Source organism: Amphiprion ocellaris, chromosome 20 (genome assembly GCF_022539595.1).
Source record: "Amphiprion ocellaris isolate individual 3 ecotype Okinawa chromosome 20, ASM2253959v1, whole genome shotgun sequence".
Classification (NCBI taxonomy): Eukaryota; Metazoa; Chordata; class Actinopteri; family Pomacentridae; genus Amphiprion; species Amphiprion ocellaris.
Genome location: NC_072785.1, coordinates 18,865,385 through 18,891,421, shown reverse-complemented (window position 1 = coordinate 18,891,421; position 26,037 = coordinate 18,865,385). Strand labels below are relative to the sequence as shown.

Sequence of the window (26,037 nt, the reverse complement as noted above, 5' to 3'; positions counted from 1 at the left end):
ATTTTGGGAAATAAAATAAATCCCAAATATGAGTCTTCACAAACTCAATGTCATAGTGGTATTGAATAAGGGATCAGTAGTGGCCTGGTGGTATTCAGTTTATGATCTTTTTTTTTTCTGGGGAGATTCCAGGCTGTCTAGAAACAAACAAGAGTTCCTACATCATGGTGTGTAAAGCACGATGTGTTTATATGTACACGGAAACAGGTCGTGCATTTTAAACCGTGTCTGCAAAATATGTTCTACTTTCGTATTTAGTTTATTTGATTACGCTGAGATTTACTGAAGTGGTAAAATTGGTTATTATGTTCGACTGTGTGGCTACTTTATGTGACTTATTTCTCGTCAAACACAGCCTCACACTAAAATGTAACACAGCTACATTGCACAAAACATATTAGTTTTATTGTAAGGCTGTTAAATTAATAAATTCCCAGATGCCAACATTTTTTGGTCTATTTTCTACTCGCCTGCCTCCATGTAATGTCACTCGCAAGTGTCTTTTGCTTTGCACATAAAAATAGCAACAAAGTCCGCATTAGAACCTGGGATGGTGGTGGTGGCAAACACTAGACTTCCACCCCAGAGACTGGTGTTAGAGTCCCATGTGGCACCAATATTGTTTTATATTATGTTACAATTGCTCCATTTTCAGTTATTGTTTAATTTAGTTTTCAGCCACTGTTCTCTTTTGCTTACACTCCACACAACTACTATTACTCCAAAGATTGGAGTTCAAGTCCTATGTAGTACATCTCCTTATTTACTCCGCCAAAGAACACGATGAAGTTATGTGACGATCAGGCATTTGTCGTTCCGTTTGTTGTTTGTTTGTTTGTTAGCAACATTACACAAAAAACAACCTACTGATTTGGATAAAATTTTCAGGGAAGGTCATAAATGACAGAACGACCAAGTGATTAGATTTTGGCAGTGATGACAGTCCCATCAGTCCCATCAATTCCCGCTGCTCGCTACAAATTTAGGTCACGCAATTCGGTATCCCTACATAACGTGCACATGCATGACACATGCCTGTGCTCAGTGCAAGGTCATTTTGTTTGTGGGTACATCTGTATTAAATGGCCACATTCTATGTTGCTGTGAAATCTGCCACAAGTTTTTTCAAGATTTCAGCTGTTGGAAATGATACAACGACTGAGCAGCCTTGGCGGAGTACTGCGCTCTCTGAGTGCTTTTCTTGTTACTTCATCAAGGAATGCGGTGGAGTTATGTGATTATCGGCATACGTTTGTCTGTTTGTCTGTGCGCAACGTTACTCAATAAAAGAATAACGGATTTGGATGGAATTTTCAGGGAATGTCAGAAATGACACAAGGACCACCTGATTAGATTTTGGCAGTGATGCAGCTTATATTTTGGATCCACAGATTTGTTAAAGATTTCTGTATCATTACGAGATAGCGGCACAGAGTCACTGTAACTAAGACAACAAATGAATGCTACATCAGCTGCCTGCTGACCATCGCATGATTGCAATCTTACTACAAATCTACCGCTGCAGACTTATCAGACCTGATCTGTCGGAAATCATACAACTGAACAGCCTTGGCGGAGCACTGTGCTCTGTGAGTGCTTTTCTTGTTTGTTGTTTGTACATTTAGTTGCATTTTCAGTTGCTGTTTACTGCCATTTTCAGTGGATTTCAGTTTCTGTTTTTTGTTGTTTGTTGCTATAAAACTACTTGGTTTAAGCTGAGGCAGAAAAGCTGGTTAGTATTAGAAGAGGATCATGTTTTAGATAGTCTGACTCACTGAATGTAGATGGCAGCTAGTTGTGCTTTTCACACTGTATTCTCCTATTCTTCCAATATCTACAGTATGTAGAACTGTTTTCAAAATTCCTTTCACTACAGGAAGCAACAACTACCTGAACATTTCAAGTTTACAGAGGATTTGGACCGTGTAGTAACGCAGCCATTCCCAGTTTTTATAGTTTGTATGTTTTTAGTGAATTAGCCTTTTTAATGGCACTCCTCGCCTCCCTGCATGTAAATTCTCGCCGTAAGAATTTTGAGGGAACTCCATTCTTTGCTTAATTCTGGCCAAAATGATGATGATTGATTTAAAGAAATACAAATGCCAGCATGTTTTTCAACTTGTAGCAGAAAGATAATGAGGGGCAGTCAGGCCATTCTGCAGCACAGAACTATGGTCTGGGTTAAAAGACAATTGTTGTGGGTTACAAAGATGCTGCAACAATAGCCCCTAAAATGTAAACATATCACAATTTTAGTCTTTTTCTGAAAATAATATATTTTGTTCTGTGGACCAATGTAGCTATTGCACATTTTGGTGTGAGACCGGGATGTCTCCTGTTTTTTTCATCCAGCAGCCACAACCACACACGTGCACCTTATACATGAAAAAATAAATTATTAAAAATATAATTTTATTTCTCTCCTCTTTCTTCTGTCTCCCATCTCACAGCAGTTTTGGCTTCTCTAAGCAGACGTTAGAGAGTAGGCTGTTCTTGCATAAAACCTGCCCAAATGTGTGGAATTAAAAAAAACAAAAACATGCACGCTTGGACATCCATCACAAACAGACTCCATCTTAGAGGGTCTGGGATGTTCGCTGTGGGAAATTAAATGTCAATTCCAAGCTGTGAGTCCATTTGTAAGAGTCTGGGTGCAGCAGGGACATCCCCGCTCATACACGACGCATCAACACGCTTCACCATCATATCAGTTTAGAAGTATTTATGTTTTGTCTTGTTTACGTCTCTGTGAAATCACCTCTGGGATTATGTTATTCTCACATACAAAAATGTTTAAAATGTATTGTTTTCTCTCAGTTCTTCTAACTTTTGGCTCTGTGGAGATTCACTGGCAATTTAATATATACTAGAGGTCTAATACTCCATCACTGTCATAGCCATAATCATAGTAAATAAGGAGCTTTAGCTATTATAGCGATGATATTCTCTAAATACCATAAAGCTCAGGCTTTAGTTGAGGGTATTTTAAGATGCAGACTTAGCTTTCTGGCATTTTTTTCTGTTTTGCCAGGCAACAAATTTGAGAATCAGATGAGATTAAAATCAAAACCTTTAGGAAACCCCCTGAGGTTACAAATAAATATCTTAGAATAAAGTATGTTCCTCTGCAATAGGTTTGTGTGCTTGGGAAAAGATAACAAAAAAGCAAGACAGTCTTCCGGAATACGCATTTGGATGCTGATTTACATTCTCCCTTCACACGCTGTCTTGTTCCCAATAATGAAAACGAATTCATCAGTGGTCTTGGTTTATTATGCCTCTTTGCGTGACGCACATGTCTGCTTGTTAAATTGATTTCCTGTTTACTCTCCTCACTTAACAAAGTCATTTTTTAAAAAATTAGTCAGCACATGCTCTTAAGCTGTAACGTACTACCTCAGTTTGACTCAGCTGTGTTCGCTACAATAAACTGAACGGCGTCTCTATCTCTGTGTATTTGCAGAGCTCTTGCAGTGAGAGTGAGTGAGATCAGATAACCCGCTGCTTCATGTTAACCAGTGTGATCCGTGTGTCAGTTGGTGCTGTGCTGCTGGTAATATCCAATAAGCAGGCAAATATACACAAGATTTACCATGTTGGTAGGAGGAGGGTTCTTTTTATAGGTTACAGTACAGGATTTTACTGCACAGTCAAGACATACAAGGGATCTTTTGGAGTTTTTTCCCACATTCTCTGGAATATGGCTACCAGCAGTGACTTCAGCTGATAATGGAGATTCTTGTTTCTCTTTAAATATGCAGCTTTCAGCAGGGAGGAAGGTGATATTTTGCGTTTAAAGAGATAAATAGAGTCTGCTACTAGCATAGAGGACCAGTGTTGTAATGCAGTTTCCCCACTTAATTTCCCTTGTCACCAGCTGAAAGGAAGCTTAATTTTATAATTACCTCAAATATGGAGATACCCATCATATTAACGGGAATCCAGCTCATGGGAGAACACGTGTGTTGTGCATTCCTCTTTGCTAACAGGCCGGCTGGCGTGTTTCTGCTTTGTTTTTGTCTTTCAAACTGCGTCAAAGGAAGCCGACCGTATAGAAGCCACATATGTGCACAGTTCCGCCGCAGTAGGTCAAGCTAATTTATTTAGAGTGCGCTTTGTTTTAATTTTCTTCAGTAAACATCAACAAATGACCCCTAATGTGTCTTTCATCCATAGTACCAGATGCAGAGTCGAACATGTGGAGGCAGAATTTTCTGCAAGAGGGCCTGTGAAATGAGTGTGAGTCACATGCTAATTACTAGAAGTTAATTGGTGCTTTGAGAGAGGTGAGAAGAACTCCTAATGTAAAAACAGGTTTCCATTTGTTCAGTGTGGATCCTGGAAATTAAATCAGTTGCTTTTGAAGTGTAATTTTCATTGTTACGGTTTTCAGATGTTTAATGTAGGTGTTTATGCCTTTGCAACTTTTTAACTTCGCCCTACAATGCATGCAACTGTAATGCTTTTGTAACTAAAGCTCATTTCAGACCAGAGATACGCAACACTGCTGGCTTTATCAATCAGTTTAAGTCAAGGAGTCATGTTGAGCATGTCAGATAGTCTAAGTACTACTTTACTCACAGTAAAATAAAAATACCGTGACAACTGATACAGCTCAGAACTCAACCTGAAGATCGCAGCTATTTAATAAATGAATTTACTGCTTTTAAACCATGACTCTGACTGCTCACCCGTCTGATGTGAAGAAAAGTGTGACTTGCTGTTAGATTCTGACTGATCATGTCAGGGATTATTTTTACTTAATGAATGATGTGTGTGTTTTTTGCATAAATGCATGTAACTCTGGAGACACTCAAATGGATCCTGCTACTCTCTGATGCTGCAGGTATTTACTAAACGCAGTGGAAGGACTCCTACAAACCTGGAAGCAACAAACCAGACTTCAACTGCAATTAACATTTTGTCAAAACAAAGATTGCATTAATTATTGGTGAGTGTCATTTATCTGATCGCTTACAGTCTCTGTCATGAGACATGCAAAGATGCTGTTAGGTTCATGGAAAGGAGTGCCTGTCTGAAAGGGACTGCTGTAACATAAATGTCCAATGAGGAATTGACAATTTACTATGCCAAACCTGCCTTTGTTACTGTTGCTACACCTGTTAGGCTTTCCCTTTTCAGACAGTATACATGCAGTTCTTGATAGCTAGTGTACCACTCAGAATCCAAAGTACTTTTCTAAGTATCCCAAAGATAATGAAATGCTGAAAAGTCACACAGCACTAGCACATTACATGAGCTGCAAATAGCTAATGAAACAAACGTTAACCTTACTGAAACTGAATCTCCAGCTGACTTACTGTTTTAAGCTTTTCTATCTTTTAAAGGGAACTCTGACAGGAGTCTTAAATAAACTCTTGACAATAATATCCATAATGTTGTGCAAAAAGTCTGAGACTGAAGCTGTTTGGGCAAATAATCAGATTCCTGTAAAACACTATTTTTTTTTTTTTTTTACTGCAGTGGAGAACTTGCTAGCAGTCATGTTACAAGTAATGTGATATTCATAGGCAGAGCTTTTTTTAATGTATGAAATGCCACTGGCCTTTGGTAATGCTGAGTTAGCTCACTTTTGTTGGTAGTTAGCCCAGTATAGTAGCTTTTGCTGCTTTCATTAGAGCACAAACACCTTTAATTATCCATTCCTGACACTTTTGCTCTTGAATCTTTGCTTTGGAAAGATAGAAAAAAACAACCATCCAAACTTTTTCCTCTGTACAATCTTCTGTACACTTCATCTACATTAGCAATGAAGTCACAAGTTGGCCTACCACACCTAATTAGGCTTGCTATGCCGTAACTGAACAATCACTGTCTGGGGAAATGGTTTAGGGAATGGTCAGTTGCTGAATTTTGCTACTTATTTGATTACCATTAGTGCCAGTCACTTTCCCAATCCATTCAGGTCATTTCATCTGGTATTATAAGCTTGAGACAAGTATGGGAACTACTCAGACCTATAATAGCAAGACCCTGTGCACATAATCTCACCCCTTTATTGGATTCACTAGTCTTCTTCCCATCTGAAAGAGATGGCTCACTGTCTTTAAAATCTATACGGTGTTGTGCAGAAGCCCAGCTTGTGAACATAAAGCAATATTGAATTTCAGTGCAAGCCCTATTCTTCTCCATCCTGTGCCCTCTTTTCATTCACTCCAACGTGTGGTTCCACAAATACTACCCCATCCTAGCAGTGCAGCAATCATCATTGCTCTCTCTCTCTCCTCTCTCTCTCTCTCTCGCTAATGCTTCTCATTTCCCTTTTCTCTTTGTACTTTGTGCCATGTGAAATTATTTGTCTCTGTCACCCTTTTCCAGGAACAGAACAACACCCTCCTGACAGAATTTTTGTCACCATTAAGGGTGTCCTTTCCCAAGGTTTGTGTCAGATTAGTGTGAAGTAATTGGTGACACTGTGTCATTGGGAATGCATGTTTTAAACTTCCAAACTTAGAGATGACAAAGTGGCCTTCTGGGAGTTTGGAGGAGGTGCAAATGTAGCCTGTAGGTGCAGTGTGAATGCCTTAGGTTGCTGTTTATTAGTGTCGGGGCTCAGATGCCTTGTGCATTATGTCACACAAACATGGTGTAAACTTTATTTATAATCTTGTGACCTTTTGCATGCAATTTTCCCTGTGCTAAAATAGTATTTTGGCAAATTCCACATTATGCAAAGTCAAGTGTAGAATATGTGAGTAAAAAAACAGAGGAATGACATGTGAGAAAGCTTCCCAGCTAGACGTGAACCAATGATTCAGGGTTCATGATCAGCTCCTCAAATCCCTCAATCATCATTGTGCCCTCAGTTATTTGCATTTCAGAACCCTTTGACAGAGACATTCAAAATATATTTAAAATTTACAGCAATTGATTTAAAAAAAAAAAAAAAAAGCCCAAAAAAATCAAGTGCATTACAGTGTCAAGTAATGGAATAAAAGTTGATGAAATCACACTGAATGCATTTTGACATACTTTCCATTTCTGTTCCTTAACCTAAACACCATATATGTGTTTCAAAATCACTGAAACATTTACAATAGTCTGAAGTATCCTGAAAATAAATAAATAAATGGAGGATGTAGTCTGTATTAAATTCTATCCATCTTTTTTTAGCATAGCCTCATACTACAACCAAGTACCTACTATATTGGATAATGGGCAGATTGAGTATGGGTCAGTGTGTCTACCATTGGCATTACATGGTGCCACACATCTGTGATGTATAGAATTCGTGAAGCTGTTATGTCTTCCTACTATTCCTGAAAGGTTTAGCAAAGTCGGGAAACAAAATCATACTGTCAGACACGTCCATCCAGTGCTGTCTGATTTGTTTCTTAGATGACAAATGCTGAAGTTGTGGACTGCAGCTGACATACCAGAATCCAGCGTGCCAATATCCAATGCCCTATTCTCATCTTTTTCTTGTTATTGTGTCATTTGAATAAGGCTGCATTTTAAAGTGAACTTTTATAGTCACTGATGTCAGTGTGCTGGTCACACTATCTGATCATTGTGCTTTGAAGATATACCTGACTACAATGTGGATTAACTCAGTGGTTGAGAATTTGCCAACACTTGAACAGATAATGACGTGTTTTTTGCCCAACTGACTAAATTAAGCCCTCTCCTAACCAAAACAGTTGAAATTAGATTTTTCATTTTTTCCAAAAGGAAGGCCATTTTCATGCTGCCTTTATACACTGTCTGGCCAAAAAAAGTTGAGCCTTCCATTGAATAATTACTGCAGTAATGGATATGTTTCAGCTGCAACAACTTCTTTAACTCTAGCTGATGCAGTGAGGAGCTCTCATTTCTTAAACAACCATGTTGGAAGACATATCCTGTGGTCCTGGAAAGGATGTTCATCTGTTTCAGAAGGGTCAAATTATTGGCCTCCATAAAGCAAGGAAAACAACTAAGGAGATTGCTAAAATTACTAAAATCGGGTTGAGAAACGTCAAACAGGTCATTAAAACCTGGAAAGATAGTGGTGAACCATCATCTTCGAGGAACAAATGTGGTTGGTCATGTGGTCTGATGAGTCCAGATTTACTCTGTTCCAAAGTGATGGACGTATCAGGGTAAGAAGAGAGGCAGATGAAGTGATGCCCTCATCATGGCTAGTTCCGACCAGCCTGTGGGGGTTCAGGTTATGATCTGGGGTTGGTCAGGTTCAGCAACGTTATGTTCACAAAGAATGAGGTCAGCTGACTACCTGAATACACTGAATGACCAGGTCTTTCCATCAACGGAGTTTTTCTTCCATGTGCTGGAGAAGACTGCACAGTGGTCTGACTCTTCCATCATCAATATAAGATATTGGTGAAAAACTAATGCATCTCTGGACAGAAATAAATGCTGTGACATTGCAGAAGCTTATCAAAAATGATGCCACGGTGAATGAGTGCCATACTCAAAGCTAAAGGCAGTCCAACAAAATATGAGTGTGTGACTTTTTTTTGGCCAGGCAGTGCATTTTTGTTCATTGTACATTCATATTGAACTGTTGTCTCACTCTGTAGCCCACAGGGCAAAAGGGGTCATTCTTCAGACTTTACATAATGCCTGATTTGCAGAGATCTATTGTCCACTACAAAAGAACCAGCACAGCTAAGACAGCTAGAATTGTGCATCAGTAATGGAACAACAGGGCCTTGCATGCTTGCATTTATTGTTTCATTTCCTGTCATCTTTTATACACAGAAGATGAAATGGTGTGGCCTCAGCGTTAAAATGGCTGTCAAATGAGAAACTTTTTCCTCAATGCTGCTGACCGTTTATCATATATTTGATGATACCACAAAGGAGGAGAGGGGCACCACTGCTGATTTACACCTTTGATTTCTTCTGGCCATAAACATTCACCCTCCACCACAGTGTCTTAAAGAACTAATGATTTAGATGAATAAGAGACAAACTGCTGAAGGTCTCCTTTCTGTTGGGCCACTGCCACAAAGTGGCCCGCTGAGTCAGGACTCTGAATAGGCAAACACATCATTTACGGAGCTCATCACAAACTGCACGAGATGCAGGCCTGGCTCTCTGGATGTCTGCCTCTGATCCAGCAGTCCACTATGAGATGGACCTTGTGCTGCGATCTGGTTTGTCACAAATTTTTAACACAAACTGTAAGTAGAAAAATCTTTTAGAAAGTCCACAAAAGAAAAGAGTATAATGGTATTAATTAAACTACTGGAATAAATTGAGGTTGTTGAAAGTGTACTTGGAAATGTCTAATCAGGGGTTCCTCCAGAATTTTTTTCTAAATGTATCAAGATAGGGCTACTGAAAATCCTGTCACGCAAAAGCCAAAAGTCATAACTGAATTTCAGGAATTCTATCATGCAGTTGAGGCAACTGAAAAACTACATCAGTATAATAGAAAGTCACATACCGATTTACATTACTTTTTTTATTTTACAGTGAATCTTACTAATTAGTTGATGTGCTTAGACTAATACAGTTAAATTTAACATTTTGTTGGAGCAAATCATTGCTGACTTAGGGTGAAGGTAGTGGACACCCTGGACAGTTCACCAGTCTACCACAGGGCTACACAAAGAGACAAATGAGCACATTCGTATTCACACCTACAGTATGGACAATTTCAAATCACCAATTAACCTCAGCATGTTTTTGGACTGTGGGAGGAAGCTGGAGTAGCTATTTATAGCTGTTTTACAACTAATTATGGAAGAATACTATGTTTAAATTGCGACGGAGCCACCTGTTGCAACAGTTTGACAGTTACTTTTATCGACGTCACATTATGTAATGCATCGATATGCACAATAACGTTACTGCTGCAAATATCCTGCTGTGAAACCAAAAAATCTCCCAAACACAAAAACCTAATAGAACAGAACAATATTTAGACTTTAGTAAATGGATTAGGCATTTACAGTAAAATAATATATTGTTGTGATGGAGCTCAGATCCATTTGTGTAATTAATTAGTTCTCTGTGTCTTTAAAACTTGACCTCTACGTGCCACAGCTCACTTAATGAAAAGTACATGGTTTCATTTACCCTCAAACCATGACTGATCTTGTCTCCATGTCGGGTATAATTCATAGAAGTAATTATTGAAGTTATCGCTGTGTTGTGCATTGTGTTAATGTGCACGTTCTGATCTCGGTGTATGTGTCTCCACCAACTAAAGGCACAAATGATGTCTTTTGCACTCTCTACGATGTTTATATGTGGATGACTGCTGTTATGAATAGCTGTAACAGCCATTAATGCTGCTTTTATGTGCACTCAGACACCATTCAGTGAGACCTGGACATCAGATTTTCAGAGAATGAACATGACCTATCACATCTGTGGTGACCAATGAGATTTCAGATACGGACATGACCCCTCTTGTCCCAAGTTTTTACAATACAAGTTCAAACAATGTTGGCTGTATTTACCAGTAGTAGGAGAAAGATTGTATAGTTGATGCAATCTAAATGAACTGAGAGGCAACCTCTGCATTTGTAGCAAATGTACTACATGAATGGTTTCCAGGAGAAGGAGATGAAAGGTGTAAACAACATGAAAGGAACATGAAAACAGTTTTATCCAATTGCTAAGACATTAGTTTTCACCGCAAGGTTTCCCCATTGCATTAAATGTGTACATTTGTGTGTGTGCGCACGTGTGTTTTACCTCTTTATTATGCACTTGCAGTCAGAGGGCTTTCGGTTGCCCATTCGTCTTAGTTGGGGGTGTTATTACCTTCGGGAAAATCCATCACATTGGTTAATTCAGCCAAGTAATCACCTGCTTAGAGTCATTTCTTGCGCTTTCCTCAACTGCAAACAGAACGACTTGGCATATTCAGCACGTTGTTTTTCTTTGGGCCTAACCAGGCGTCATTCATCAAGCCCCGTGTTGACCCAGTCAATGCGCAGGTGGCTAGGGAGATGAATTGGAGAGCAACATGAAAAATACATGTGGCTTTTGCTTCTCTTTTCACTTCACCCCTCTCATAACCTGAGAGTAGTGGGAACGTGGCAGACCCCTCCAGACACCATCAGCCCACTGTATATTTTAAAACGGCTGTAAATGATTCAAACGCCGCGTTGCTGCTTTATTCCTCAGTGTGGCAAAGCTAGCTGAGATGTGGATCGATGCACCGCACTGTAATGGGGACGTATTAGCAGGTTGCGAGGTTTGTCTGTGAGATGTGAACACTGTGGGCGATATCACCTTGAAAAACAGTGTTTAGCAGCGGGTACGGCGGTTACATAACTAAACACACACACACATACACACACCATTTACTCAAACCAAAAACAAAACGTAACAGCAAATGAGATCAGAGGAATCAGATCGACTAGGAGAGCCATTATTCCAGCTGCAAGCAGAGCCAGATATGCCGGGAATACAGATACAATATTGAATTATCTCTGGATTTGATTTGTCTGATAGACTTCGATATTTCCTCTTGGATACATTTAATGTCACAGTAGTTTAGCGGTGCTGACATTGTGCAGGTAGCATACACTCTACCGCTAATAGAGTACAGTGTGCCAGAGTAATATATGTGTGTGGGTTAATTTAGCTTGTAGGACATTACTGCAAAACAATATCCAGATTTTAATTTGTATTATTGGCAAACTTGCATTAAAGGCTTTATTTATTTAGTTTTTACAGTGAGCAGAGTGGTTTCAAGTGTTTCGGGTTTTTCTTCACCGTTCTGGGCCACAATGAAAATCGCAGAGAATACAAAAGCCTCACACACACACACACACACACACACACACACACACACACACCTACACACACACACCTACACACACACACACACACACACACACACACACACACACACACACACACACACACACACACACGCACAGCTTTCCAATATGACAAATCAACTTTCATGTATTTGGCTTCTTTTCTTTCTCTTTCTTGTCACATTTATTACACAACATATTGAAATGGCTGTCAAAACAGCTATTACTGTGACTCAGGCAGATGTGAAATGTGTGAGATTAATGTCAGAATCTTACAACAATAGCGCTCAATTTTTCATTCATTCATCAGTTTTCTTCCACTTATCCAGAGTGAGGTTGTGGCGGCAGAAATCTGTGCAGGGAATTCCAGGCATCCTTCTTCCCAGCAATGCTTTCTAGTACCTCTTAGGTGATTCCAAGGCGTTCCCAGGTCAGATGAGATATGCAGTCTGTCCAGTGAGTTCTAGGTTTTCTTCACAGTCGGACATCCCCAGAAAACCTACTACTCGAATCCCCTCAGCTGGCTCCATTCAACGCAAAGGAGCAGCAGCTCTACTCTCTTTGAGCCCAGCTGTCATTTTAAAGAAACCCATTTTGACTGCTTGTGTCCGCAATCTCATTCTTTCAGTCACCATCGGAGCTCACGACCAAAGGTGAAGGTTGGAATAATGCCCCATGCAATGCCCATTCAGGTGTCACTGTATGTAATCCTGGATTCTGCAGAAACATTAGTAGACCTACTGGTGTCCCTTTTGTTCCCCAAAGCTTCTGTGTTGTGTTGTGTGGTGTGTCAGACTCTTTCACTTGACTTTACTGCAGTATCACACAGCAGGAGGAACAATAAGCACTTCTTTGAATTGAGAGTGATGTGCATATTAATGCACAGGGAACAGCAGCAGTAACCTTATTAACACATGATCAGTCAGAATCTAATGGTAAATAGTGCTGTGTATCCTTGTTCACTGCAGCTCAGCTGGTCCACACAGATTTCAGATTCAGTCCATAAAGCCTCATCAGGAACCATTATAGACAGAATAAAATTTCTGTTTTAGTTGTGGTTTGGACCTGGAGTTGTGAAGGGGAACTTTTTTTGCAGTGGGCCTGTTTCCTACTTGTCCATGTAAAGGGTCAGTTCACCCCACTTTTTCCTCAAGTGCCTCTAGTGGTATGTCTCCTTACTTAGTTGTTAAATTGATGGATTTTCTATCCAAAATATGATGGCCATGAATAACTAAGTGCAGCAGCTCTCTCCAAAACCACATTCAATCCCTACCAATGTCTGACTGAAGATTTGCCCTTGCTTCAAGGGTACTCCTGTGATTTTACATGTCAAAGTCAATTTAATGGAGCCTTCAACCTGTGAAAATAGTTGTATAATGTCTTTCAGCATTTTGGAGGAGCTTGTGTCAGTTCTGACAAAAATATACAAGTGACATCGCACAGGTAGCTCAGCTTAGGCTCAGATATTACACCTTTTTTTCAAACAGAGAGCAGGTGTTGCCACCTAGAGATATGAGTATTTACCAGGCATGGACAGGCTAAGGAAAGATTAGGTTGCATGATGAGAGGTGCTGAATTGAGACTTTCGGAAAGTAATTTTGGTTTGTCTTTTTTGTTTTAAACATTCTTTTTGGTAATGTGGCTCTAGGGATGCTGCTGTGATTCATTTGATCATTCAGTTGGTCAAACAGCCACTGTGGTTCAGATTATAATATGTCAACAACTTTTGGATGGATTGTCATTGAAAGTTTGTTTTGGTATGTGTCTTCTCCTCAAGATTAACTACAATAACTTTGGTGATCCCTTAACATCTCATCTTGTACCATCATTTAAGTGACATTTTAACTGCCCAATACTTTGGTTTAGGGCTAGGTGTTGACCAAAGTAACCCCTGCTAAGTATTAGTATGCTACATGATACTGTTAACATGTTGCAATACTAGCACTAGCTCTTGCCACAGTCCACCACTGTTTAGTTTAAATCCATCTTACATAAGTCCCCCAACTTTTCATGAAAGTGCATTTATAAGTTGCTACCATAAATTTTTCGCATTGAAGCTTGCATCCGTAATCTTCTTCGTGCGTGTTGCTCTTATTACAGAAAAGGTGTCGGAGCAGCGTACTTTCAGCAGGAGGCTTCACACAGCAAACACTTCACACAGTCTTAGACCTATTTTTGGTATCTTTAATGCACAGGGAAAAAAAATTCCATTAGGCTTTACACCTTTTTTACAGGCAGTTGTGGAGTTTATAGTTTGTGTGGATGGAATTCGGTTGAGAGTGAAATGTCAGACAAATCAAGTGGATGATATTTCATATTGACTACAAATATCTATTTTTAGTTCACTGACATTCTCAGAAAGAACAGGAGATAAACTGTAAACAGTTGAAGAATGGCTCGTATCTCCAGCCATTTTTCCCTGTATACGGTAATATAACTAACATTAAAAACTGTATATTATTTACTATAGCACATATACAGTTGATAAAGCTGGGTTAGAGAAAGACTATAAAGCCAGAATATGTAATATATTCTAGGGGTATTTTTTGTTTTATTTGTAGAAAGTTAATTTCCATCCTGACAGCATGATGATTAAATGGGATATCTGTGCGTCTCACTACATACCTGTCTTCCAGCATTCCCTCTGCTCATGCACTATTTGCACATCTGCCACAAGGCTCAGCGGACTCACCGCTAGGGCTAGTGAGCAGATAAAACAAGATTTACAAAGTGCAGCCACATTTTATGATCCCACCTAAACATACAACATATTGCAATGCTGAATATACCACATGATCATATCCATTTGTGTATTTGTGGGTGCTTTAGTGCTCTGTGTGCTCAACATCCTGCTCCACTTTCATTAGCATGTGTTTACACGTCTTTGCATATGTTCGCTGCCTTTCAGCATCGCACCCTAGTTGTAAGCATCATTTCATTGCATTCATTTTATTTTCACGATACTGGCTTTGAACTGGATGTGTTGCAAATGTGGTGATGTAACGTATTTGCGTGTTTTTCGACCGAGGTAGTTTTAATGTGCTGCTCTCCTCTCCTCACCACTGCTCTCTGTTGTGGATTAGTCCTCCAGCTGTACTCAGGCAGTATGTGTTCATGTGTTTTGGAGCGAAACCTGTGGGAGGGGTTGGGATGTTTTTGCTCTTGCAAATATTATAGCAAATATTATAGCTGTAGGCTTTAAAACTGTAGAAATGTGTTTTTTTCAAAGCCAGAATGATATTTCAATTATCTTTTTACATACTCTAATTTCTGTCGCTTCACATGAGGAAATAAGGTCCAAAGTTTGGAAGTTTCGCCGCAGCCCTCTCCATGCATAATTCTTTTAAGAGTGAGTGGCCTTCATGGGGGTTTTCATGTGTATCATTAAACGATGACAAACTGCCCAGAGCACGTCAGTCCAACACAACACGACAGGTGAGACGTGTCTCCTTTGCACGTCATTTAGCCAAAGTCATTCGAGAGCAGTGATAAGGCCTGCTGGTGAATGATTAGAATGAATAGTTAGCAGTGTGGCTGCAACCTCATTACAAGGACAAACCGCATACAGCAGGAGGCTGATATCTCTGACACAGCCCCACTTTGCTGTTTCCAATTTGAATAGAGAAGGGAATAATGCTTAATGCCTTTCCCTGCGTGGATATTGGCTTGTATGGGACAGCGACCCGTGAAATGAATATTTTTGTGAGATGAGATTTGTTATTCACAAAGAGAGGAAGGCCTGCTTTTCCAGCTGACCGAGAAACACCCGACACAGGAGAGTAGAGGTATTGTGCGTTCAGGATGTGCAGAGCACGGAGAATGATAATACCTGAGAAAAAAAGAGGAGAGATCAAGAAGAAGAAAGGATAAGGAGGAAGATGAAGAGAAGGAAGGGAGAGTAGAAGGGAGAAAATTAGAGGGATGAAAATTGGAGTAGTCATGGCAAGCGATGAGATAACTGACAGACTGGGCTAACCTAAGATTACACAGAGAATCTTAAACTATTATGTCTTTTTATCTGATGGATCATGTTTGGCTGTATTTAGCAGCTGGATTATGCTGTATCTTATCGAGTTTTGTGGCGCTTCCTAAGTCCTGTTTTCTTTTCTGGTGAATTTGCAAACTGATTGTCGCTTGAATCTTGTCATTTTAATTTTATGTGTTACCTAAAAAGCTTTTGTGAAAGCAGGTGAGTGGATTAAAAACTTGCTCAAAGGATGGATCTGTTTCCAAATTGGCTATTGCATTCATTCCTCCACGTTGTTAAGCACGTCTAAAATACACTTTAATCTTACTCTGGCAGAGGCTTAGGAACAGCATAACAGAAGAATGTATTCATAATTTGCTGAAAATAATCTGCTGACTGATAAAATTCTGATGATACAAAGAGTCACTGTGGTGCGATGGTCAGCCATAGCAATAAAACCACCTGAGTAAAATTATGCATGTAGCCATTGTGCTGCCAAAAGAGCTCTGACCCATGTGGACATGGACATGGGACCTCTGGCAGTGTCCTGTGATGTTTGGCACCAGGATGTTGGCAGTGGATTCTTTGGGTCCAAGCGGCAACCTCCAGGACTATAAAATAAAGCCAATGCAGAATGCCAAAAACTGTAATTCCTCAAATGGCCACTTGAGACGGGCTCCAATAGTGAGCCAATCCCCATAGACCCCCATGTTAAACTGCCCAGCTTTACAGCAGCAATAAACATGTTTACAGCCTGGTACAAAAAGCTGTTTTGGTCTCTATAGCCAATTTTCCCATTCATGATGACTGTACAGGGGTGAATCTTTTATAAAACTTGCCCAGTTAAATTTTAATATGACTTAACATGATGCATAATTCAGGCATGGCCACTTCAACTGACAGGCGGGTGCTGTTACAGGACAACGCTTGCATGGCCCATGTTGACTCTATTCCTGCTTTAATTCTCTGATAATTTTTGGATTAGCTGGAAGTTAGTAGGAGCCTTCTACTACCTAATTGGCAACAGTTGGAGCCACCACACTGACCTGCAAAACCACTGTTTGGAAAGCTTGTAGATGATGTCACTAAGAGTTTGGCCATCTTTACATACTATATGTTTAGGTCCTCCATGGATCGAACTTGTCCCCATTTGCTTGACTGGATTGGGATCTGGGGAGTTTGGAGGTGAATCAATGCCTAGACTCTTTGACGTGTTCCTCAAACTGTTGCTGAGGGGTTTTTTTGTAGCGTGGCATGGTGCATTGTTCTGCTGGGGGGCCCTGCTACCATTGGGGAGTGCTGTTGCCATGAAAGTATGTGCATAGTCTGCAACAATGCTCAGGTTGGGCCTGAGTGAAATGTTGTTTTTTTAACCCCAGTGCCCTGTAGATACTCTAACATACCATTTATGAAGTTTACAACTTTTATCCCAGTGAATTTACAACTCAAAAGCCACAGTAACTTTTGGAACGGTTGGTCTAATTTTATACACAAGAAACCAAAAGCAGGCCTGTAATTTCTTGCTGAGATTCAGTAATTTTGTCAGCTGAGATAATAGCTATTGTGTAGCAAAAACTGTAGAAATTGTCTTGCACAGGAGCACCAAAAATAGATATATGTGGCAAAAATTGTTGCAGAAATTAGCCTCATACTGCGGAACCAAAACTAGATATATATGTAGCAAAAGTGTTGGCTGCAACACACCTATAAATATAATATGTTTATCTAATATGGTTCCGGGGGATTTTAATAAAAGGTCTAAACATAAGTATAAACTTACAAATTGTAGACTTTAGGCTATATGAAAGTAAATTTATAACATAGCTCAAACACAAGCATATACATTCAATATTAAGAAAAATATGACATAGGAAATATATATGCTTTGAGTAAAAAGTCTGTCTTTTATGGCTGTGGTCTGTGACAGAGAGAAGGGAGGTGTTGGTGTATCATGTGTGTGCATCTTCCACAAACACTTCAGATTCCATGTGTTCTTCCTCCATACTGGTCCTTATCAACCTGGTATCAGAGACCAGATCATCACTCTGGTGATGCTGCATTACTTTAATGTTCTGATTTAAGCTGTTCACTTCATTCCTGTGTAGAAAGTTTTGTGTGTTAGGTTGGGAGATCAGAAGGTCAGAATGCCAGTCCTGCAGAGGTGTGGTTTTCCTCACAGTTGACACTTTATGACCCTTATCAGATTCTAGTGGAGGTAGGAGGCATCCTGCTGTCTCCCAGAGAGCAGTTAGTGGTCCTTTAGTAGTAAACATCAGATAAGCAGATGTTCCGTCCAGAAGTGAATTTTGGGTTAGCTGTCTTCTGAAATGGTGTCTTACCAAATTTAGAGCTTTGGGAGAGGATCTTTGGATCTTTGTGTGTTGCTCTGGGATGTTCTGCTCCTTAGTACACTACAATTGTTTGCAGATTCTTTTACCTGTTATCAGAAAGTGTAAGTATTGAACCTTGTGTTATATTGCAGAAGTCTGAATAGCGAACACAATGAAAATGGTATTCGGTGTAACAAAACTCTTGGAGAGTGTGGCATGTGGGGAAATCTCAAACTTGACTGATATGGTTGCTAAGCTAAGTTGTCTTATCAGAGATCTAAGTTACAACCTCATTATAAACCCAGACAGCCCATTCCCTCCTTTGTCTTGCCCCCTTCTTCTCTTTCATTTTCCCACTTGATTGAGACACGGAACGATATCAGTGTTATGCATGTCCCCACCTTTCCAATGAAGGTGGGATGAGTTTTTTCCGGCGAGCTCATAAATCCCCGCTCTACCTGCTTGAACACTGTTAGAATGCGTGGTGGGTTGCTGGCCGACTCTCTTGGCCGAGACTATAGATCTGGATTGACAGCTGCTCCATCCTGTCTGCCACTGTTAATCATTGAAGAATTTGGGCTGCCGGCAAGCAGCTCTGCCAAGCGACCTTGAGCCCTGCTGGGGCCGAAGGACTCCAACTAAAAGCCTGTTCCCCTGTTACAGCAAGCAAGAGACACTTCAGTCAGGCAGCCCAATTGCTCCATAAGAGAGATTGATAGATAGCTAAACGTGCCACATTGTTGGAGGGTATTCCCTTCAAAGTCACCGTGCTTTAAGTATGCGTATCTACTTGTGTGCCTCCACTCAATGTGGATAATTTTACAGGTTATGTAACTTCATCCGACCATTGTTTATTGTGCATTCATTTCACCTTAAAATCTCAAGAGATGGGTGCAAAATCAACATCCATTATTGCTGACAGCAGAAGAAAGCGAAATACAGAGATAAAGAGAGAAAACAAAAGATTATGACAGCTTTTGTCAGAGGTGATGGTGGTGCCAAAGTGGTTGAAAGCTCTTTGGAAAGAGCTCTTGATTTGATGTCAGTTTAATAGTTCATCCACAGCAACACAGTAGAAGCTGGCGGAATGGTGATGAGCATGCAGCAGTAGAGCGAGGGAGGGAGGAAAATATTAGATGTCATGCAAGAGAGAAATGACACAGAGATAGTGGAACAGTCTGCTTGGTGCCATGAAAAAAAATAAGCCTCTCACTACCTCTTTCTCTGTTACTCTCCTCCATTCTCCCCGTAACTCTCCATCTGTTCGGGTACATGCTCAGTGGAGGAGAAAACCAGGATCCAGACTCCAGCCCCAGATTTTTGCTCCAGCCATGCTGTTGGAACCAGCAGCAGTAAATGCCTGTTTTCCCTGCCTCTCTCCTCTCTGCTCTCCCTCTCCCTCTTTTGCTGCGCGCTACTCTGCTCTGCTGCAGTGGATGGTCCTCACGGTGCGCTCACAACTCGTCTCAGTGGAGGAGATCTGAGCATCTCGCTGTCATTTTCACACCCTTCTTTCCGTTCGCACGCATCGATCTTTTGCCGTGCCCCGTCCTCACCCCCCTCCACCACCACCTATCGACAGAGGGGTCCGGATAAATGTGAGGGAAAAAGTCATAGGATAGATGAGAGAGCTCATGAAGTCTTTAATCCAACACCTCTTGCACGTATGATTCTGTGATCTTCTGCTGTCTCCGGATGACAGAGAAGCTTGTGCTCTTAGATGCCTCCTGCTTTTAGACTCTGTGCCAGGTAAGTTCTGTCTCTGCTTTGCTGTTTTCGTTCTGCATTTGATGTAGTGCTTGACAGAGGCGCGTCTTTCGCCCGCGTCTCCCCCCGTTGACGTGTTCTAACGAGGAGGTGATATTTTGGCAGAAGTTGTGTGGAAACAAGTCCAACACGGGGTGATCTGTAACATATGGCATGCAATGAGATATATATGTGTGTGCGCAGCTCTGTGCTGTGTAACAGACCATATGAGCTGCCATCATATTTGCCAAAAAGCTCTGCAATAAATCCTCTTCTACTGCAGCAACTTAAAATTGTTACCTCTTTTTTTAGGTGTTTACCCCCTTCTACTGGTTTGCATGTTCCACACACTGCAAACAAGCATCCAATTTATGTTAGGTATGGGGGAGTGGTGGTAGCTGTATTAATGTACAGTTGAGTCTCTGAGTGTGTTTTTTTGGGGGAGGGCACAGGATTAAAATAGTGCAGCATTTTTTTTTTCTCTTTTTTGAGGGAAACCCTGTAGAGGCACTGTATACACGGAGTGCAGTGCAGCAGAACTGTGAGATTCTGAGACAACACTGTGGAGAGAGGGCACTACGGCGTGCGTGTGTGCGCGTGTGAGGTCGTACATGGGAGTGTGTGGGCGGCTGTATGCGTCTAATGCAAAGTCTCTCATGCAGGGCTGAGTTCTGCGTGGGCAGCCTGTGCGTCGTTTTGTGAATGAAGTGCTTTTAGCCCGCGTTTCGAGGAGGAAGCCTGGCCAGTGCGCACACACACACGTATTTGTGCTGTCATGTTTGTGTTCGTTTCCCTTTCAACGCTGTCAACTGTCGCTCATCCGCTGACCGTGACTGTGAGCTCACGCGTCAGCAGCGCACTCTCTGTTTTGGAAAACACTCATCTCCAGCACAGTGCCGTCTCTTCAGCAGGTACTGGGTGGCGTTCCAGCGTGGGTGGTGACTTGGTGACGATTTACAACCCCGGGTTCCCGGGTTCTCGGCCCACGGTGTAAATCAGCCTGCTTGGTGGAAGCACTGCAGCCAGCTCACAGGAGATACTTTGGATGTTCATCCTCGCTGCTGCACTGCAGACAGACTCTCTCACCAAAGCTACTAACAGACAGTGTGTTACTCAGCCACAGACAGCGTAGGCTTGGTTAAAGAGGCTCTTCAACTGTCGGCTGACCGTATTTAAACAGATGTGCGTAATGCAAAGCAACTCCCAGCAGTCTGTGTGTGTTGTGTTTGCAGGTGCAGGTGGGCCTATCATTTGGTAACTATCATCCATGGCAGACGTTATTGTTATGCTTGAACAACTGTGTCACTAATGCCACTATGCAGAAAAAAAATCAGGGCTCAGGAGATATTAACTGAAAGGCTGATCTCCAGTTTTCAGGACTGGATGTAGCAATAATGAACCCCGAGCACTTCCTGTGGCGCTTCTCTTCCTCCCATGTGGTGCTCACTAATTAGAAGGCCCTGATTTAAATGGGGCTTCCCCCTACATCCCCCCTGCATCGGGTATCATACCGTGTATAATACTGCAGTCTTTGTGTGTGTGTGTGTGTGTTTGTGTGTAAGGCAGCCACAGGGAAGCCCTTGCCCGTGCCACAGTGGTTGCAATTATCTGACCTGCTGAAGTGTCATTGAGCAAAAATACCGAATAACCTCTATTCCAAAAAGTCCAGTCTCACATACTGCAGCTGGATGCATTTCCACTTAATTCAAGTGCTTGTTCTTCTGCCGTCATGTTAGCATGCACCAGGCAAATCATGGCTATTGCCTGACTGAAAAACAATCACTGGGCTGGATGCATAGAACCTCTCTTAAGTGGCACAGCTCTCTGTAAGTGATGAATTTCAATCCACGTTCCACTCTCAGAGAGAATAGCTCATATGAAATTCTGTTTGTGCACGGATCCATGGAGCCTGTGCAGGAGCACACAAAGCAGGGCTTGAAACTTTTTGGACCACTGGGCCAAAAGGCTACTAGATTTTAAAGTTCCTAGCTGCTTTGAATTTCTTTCAACTGAAACATTGTTTTCTTCACATGAGATTTTCTAGTGTATCCGTTCATAATATAAGTAGAAAATAAGACATAATGGCACAAATTTATAAGGAATTTTTCTGAAATTCAATAACATTAATCTGTGACTCTATGAATAGTAAAGAGTGAAGAAAGAAAATAAACTTTTTCAATTAAACCACATGATAAGTGCATCATGTGAATGCAACCATATATTGTGCAATTGAATATAATTAAATAACTTACCAGCAGTCTTTTATTAATCTACTGCAGCAACTACAGAGATCATTACTTTGTCCAATTATTCTAAATATGGTGCTAGATTTCATGGTCTGTACTACACAAACCAAAACTCAAATTATAAATCACAATTGGTTGCCTCGAGCTGCTATCACTTCACATAAAACCTCAAGGAACACAATTAAGGCTGAGTTTTTTTTATGCATTTCAAAAACATTTAAGCCTCTTAGAGGACATGATCTGCACTTTCCTCTCATTTAGCAGAGCCATTTTCTTAATGTGCCTCTGTGATTGGCACATCTGTTGAAAAGGTATTAAACAGGCAATACTACTGAGATTTATCACAATTCCCATCAAGCTGTGCTCAGCTACACAAACTCGTTTGTACATATGCTGCATGTGCAATGAAACTAGTAGGTACACTTGGACATTGGGTAATTGCCTTTGTGCACATATTCTTGCACTTAGTTGGGCTTTAGTTGGATCCTGCACCTGCATATTTTGCTTGTAACCTGATGGCACCCTGGACATAATATGTCCCCACACTTTAAAAGGTTTATGCTAATTTTGATTCCTCACAAACACATTTACTTAATTAGTTGTACTCAAGTATCAGTCTTGAGAAATCTGCTTCTACAGTATATATAACCTGCCTGACAATGCCAGGACATACTGAAGGCCAGCTTGTCAGATATCTGTTCTGTCGCACTTGTCCCTTCCTGTCAGCCTTACAGGCTATAAGGATGAAGCAGGAATGATACACATGCAGCTGTCAACTCACTGAAAATAAGTCTGTCACATTTTTCAATCAAGATGAATGACTCTTGAGTGGCAGCTGCATTTGATTGCACAAAGAGCTTTCTTACATAATAGTTGATTAGCATGGCCCTCATGAGTGCTTCAGTTAAGATGACTATGCAACTGTGTTTATTCCATTTCTGTTTGAGTGCATCGTGAATTAACCAAGTGTTTCCCAGATGCAGCCGATGCAGACTCCAAAAGGACAAATAGATATTAACGTACACACCAAAGTGCCAGTGTTTTAAAGAGTGTTCTTGGCAGTTCACGTTGGATATGTGGAACAATGGATTCACAGCAGCAAAGCAACAACAACAACAGTCTTGGACACTGAAAAACACTGAAATGTGCAAACAATGAAAATGAACCAATCAGAAGGTTCATGTAACAGCACTAAAGTAACCCTGCAAGCTGTCATCTCTCTGTGTAGCTGTGAGACTGCGAATGGTATATCGCCAACGCCACATTGTAAAACATTTCTGTCACATACAGTATCATTTCCACATGTGTGAGAGACGCGGGGCTGTGCAAAGGGCTTACAGTTACACATCTTAAATCATGCAAAGAAAAGCAAGTAGTCTTTGGTTATTGGGCTGTGAAGGTGTTCAGACAGTTAAGTGGTTTTTGAAAACGTTGATTCAGGCCTGTTTGCATCGCTACAGTAACAAATCATGATTGCGCTGCTCTGATTTCACGGTTTGCAGGCCACTCGTGTTGATTTGCACAGCTTAAGGAAACATATTGTCACAGTCCGGTGGTGGCCAGCGACTGGAACGACAGAGTGCCTCTGAGAAGTGGTTCCATCCATAAAGAGACACATCGTTATTCCTGATCTAATGCAGTGCAGGCTCAGGAAGTTCACTGCGAAGGAATGTGTTTGAAGGATTAACTTGTCATGGATCATCTTTTTGCAGCCGACATGGATGAAAGCTGTGGCAGGGCATTGTTTTGGATACTTGATGAGGATAATATTCCACAGCTCTGGATGGATGCATGAACCCTTCACACCCACAGATGGTGGCCTGGCGTGTTGCATTAAGTCACCAGTCAGTATGGTGTTCCAGTGTGGGATGAGGCAACCCACTTGCTATAGATGATCAGCCACTGGTGTCAGATGTGTCCATTTGTCTGTCTGTGTGTGTGTGTGTGTGTGTGTGTGTGTGTGTGTGTGTGTGTGTGTGTGTGTGTGTGTTTTGGATGTGTTTGCATGAGGTGTGAGTTACTCTGAGTGCACAATCTGTCTGCTGGGATAATGGGTTTGACTCCAATCAGTGTCCAACTGACTCTATCAACCCCTCTCTTTTTGGAGAGCTTGCACAAAAACACACATACACAAGCAAACATGCGGGAAGCCATTGAGGTCCTGAACAGCCGCCTCTTCAGAGGAGGCTTCTCTCCCGACGGGGAATCTTGAACTGAACCCAAAAGAAAAACAAGAGAAGAAAGCCCTCTTTTCTTTTGCCTCCGTCTCTCCCTCTCTCTGTGTCTGTCACTCACCAGTACACACTCTCCCTCTACTATAGCTCCCCTTTTCTTCCTCTTTCTCTCGTTTTTTTTTTTCTTCTCTCTCTGTCCCTGGGCAGTCAATAGGTTGCACTGCATCTTGAGCCAGTGCCAGAGCTCAGCCTCTGAGCCACAGGTAAAGTATTAAAGCCAAATGACTCATGCACTGAAACAGAACACCCTCTTTGCTACTTGAAAGCGCTGCTCGGGCCGGCTTCTTAAAAGTTACACCCGAATAAGCTGCTCAAGCAGTGATGCGTTTTTCCCTTTACCTCCACCAGCAGTTTGCTGACACACCTTCATGCCTCTGGTAGACACAAAGTCAAAGGATGACAAAACATTGGGTGCTCTGGCACAATGCCTTCTCTGCCTTTTGAGGTGGTATAAAGGGCAGTGTGTGTGTTTATTTGTACTGCAGAGAAAAAATGTAGCGTGTGGAGTTCTTTTGGATAGTGCAAATTTGAATTTGAAAGTGCAGTGCAAATATTGTAACTACTATTAACTATTTTTTACATTTTGAACAAGTATCTAAGTATTACTGTGCGCAAACTGCATTATCCATGCAAAACATTATGCGATGAGTATACGGTATCCATTACCAAAAGTGTGTCAGATACAGTAATGTTGCAAGGCCACGATATACAGCTCACTTCTTTGCTAAGGTTGAAAATCCTGTGTTTGTTTGACACTGCATCGCAGGACCTTGCTCCCTTAGTTGCCATGGAGACACCATTAGACAGTGGTGCCGCAATGATTTTTGTATTTCTTTGCATAACCCCACGCCAAACCATGCTGCTTGTCGAGGACTCGCCCGTGCCAACTGTGTGCGTGGGCGGATAGATGGGTGCATGTGCATGCTTTTGTGACTGAGACCGAATGGGAAAGGAACGAAGAAAGAGATCAAAACAAGGTGGGAGGGATGGAGAAAATGAACAGAAACTGTGGGGAAAGAGTGACAAGGAGAGGAGTGAATGGTGGAGACAATGAGTGGGAAACACACACAAACATATATGTGCCGATGTGACACGCATTAACTGTACGCACACGTCCCCCAGCAGGGATGACTAGAGTACGCACGTGTGAGTGAGCAGAGTGAGTGTGTGGGTGGAAGGATGCCGCAACAGTGCAGCTTATTTCGCCTTCAGTTTGATCCCCGCAACCTTCTCTCAGGGGCTTCTCACTGCATTACTTCATTCACACAGCATGAGGCCGAAGCCAGACCCACTCTCAATTTTGTCATGCATGAGAGTCTGATAATGACTCTAATGCATTCTAGATCCCTTTAAAGTGTATTGATTTGTTTTCAGAGAAGAATAGACATGTATTGATGTATAACATAGTGCACTATTTAATTAAAATGGGCCTTATTTATTCACTCATCAATATAACATTATCCTAACTGAACTATTCCCTAAAGCATACCATACAAAATTATTGTGACTGACCCAATTTTGGTTATTCCACTGTGGCAATTTGCCACTTTTCATTATTGAAAAGAAAAAAACAGTTTAGTAATTGTCTGATTTCCTTCAGCAGCTGGCTAAAATTGATACCAATTGAAGATGTCGTAATATATTACCACATGCTGTATAGTGACAATTATTTCACATATTTCTGCTAATCATTTAAGGGGAAGTAAACCAAATTCACCAGGTCTACATGTATAGACAGGTGATAAAACACAACAAATGCCAGTG

At 41.2% G+C, this 26,037-nt stretch overlaps 1 protein-coding gene across 9 annotated transcripts in view; it reads left to right on the top strand.

Moving 5' to 3' along the window:
• The window catches only part of dlgap2a (discs, large (Drosophila) homolog-associated protein 2a), a 195,818-nt gene that overhangs the window by 39,972 nt on the left and 129,809 nt on the right, over positions 1–26,037 (top strand). Inside the window, exon 1 of one of the 9 annotated variants that reach the window (XM_055006169.1) lies at positions 19,246–19,796. The exons of 7 other annotated variants lie outside the window; for them this stretch is intronic. The gene's annotated coding sequence lies outside the window, so the exon portion shown is untranslated. Of the gene's footprint in view, positions 1–19,245; positions 19,797–26,037 lie in introns of those variants that run through there. One more of the 9 variants, XM_035948890.2, reaches the window with a different exon arrangement.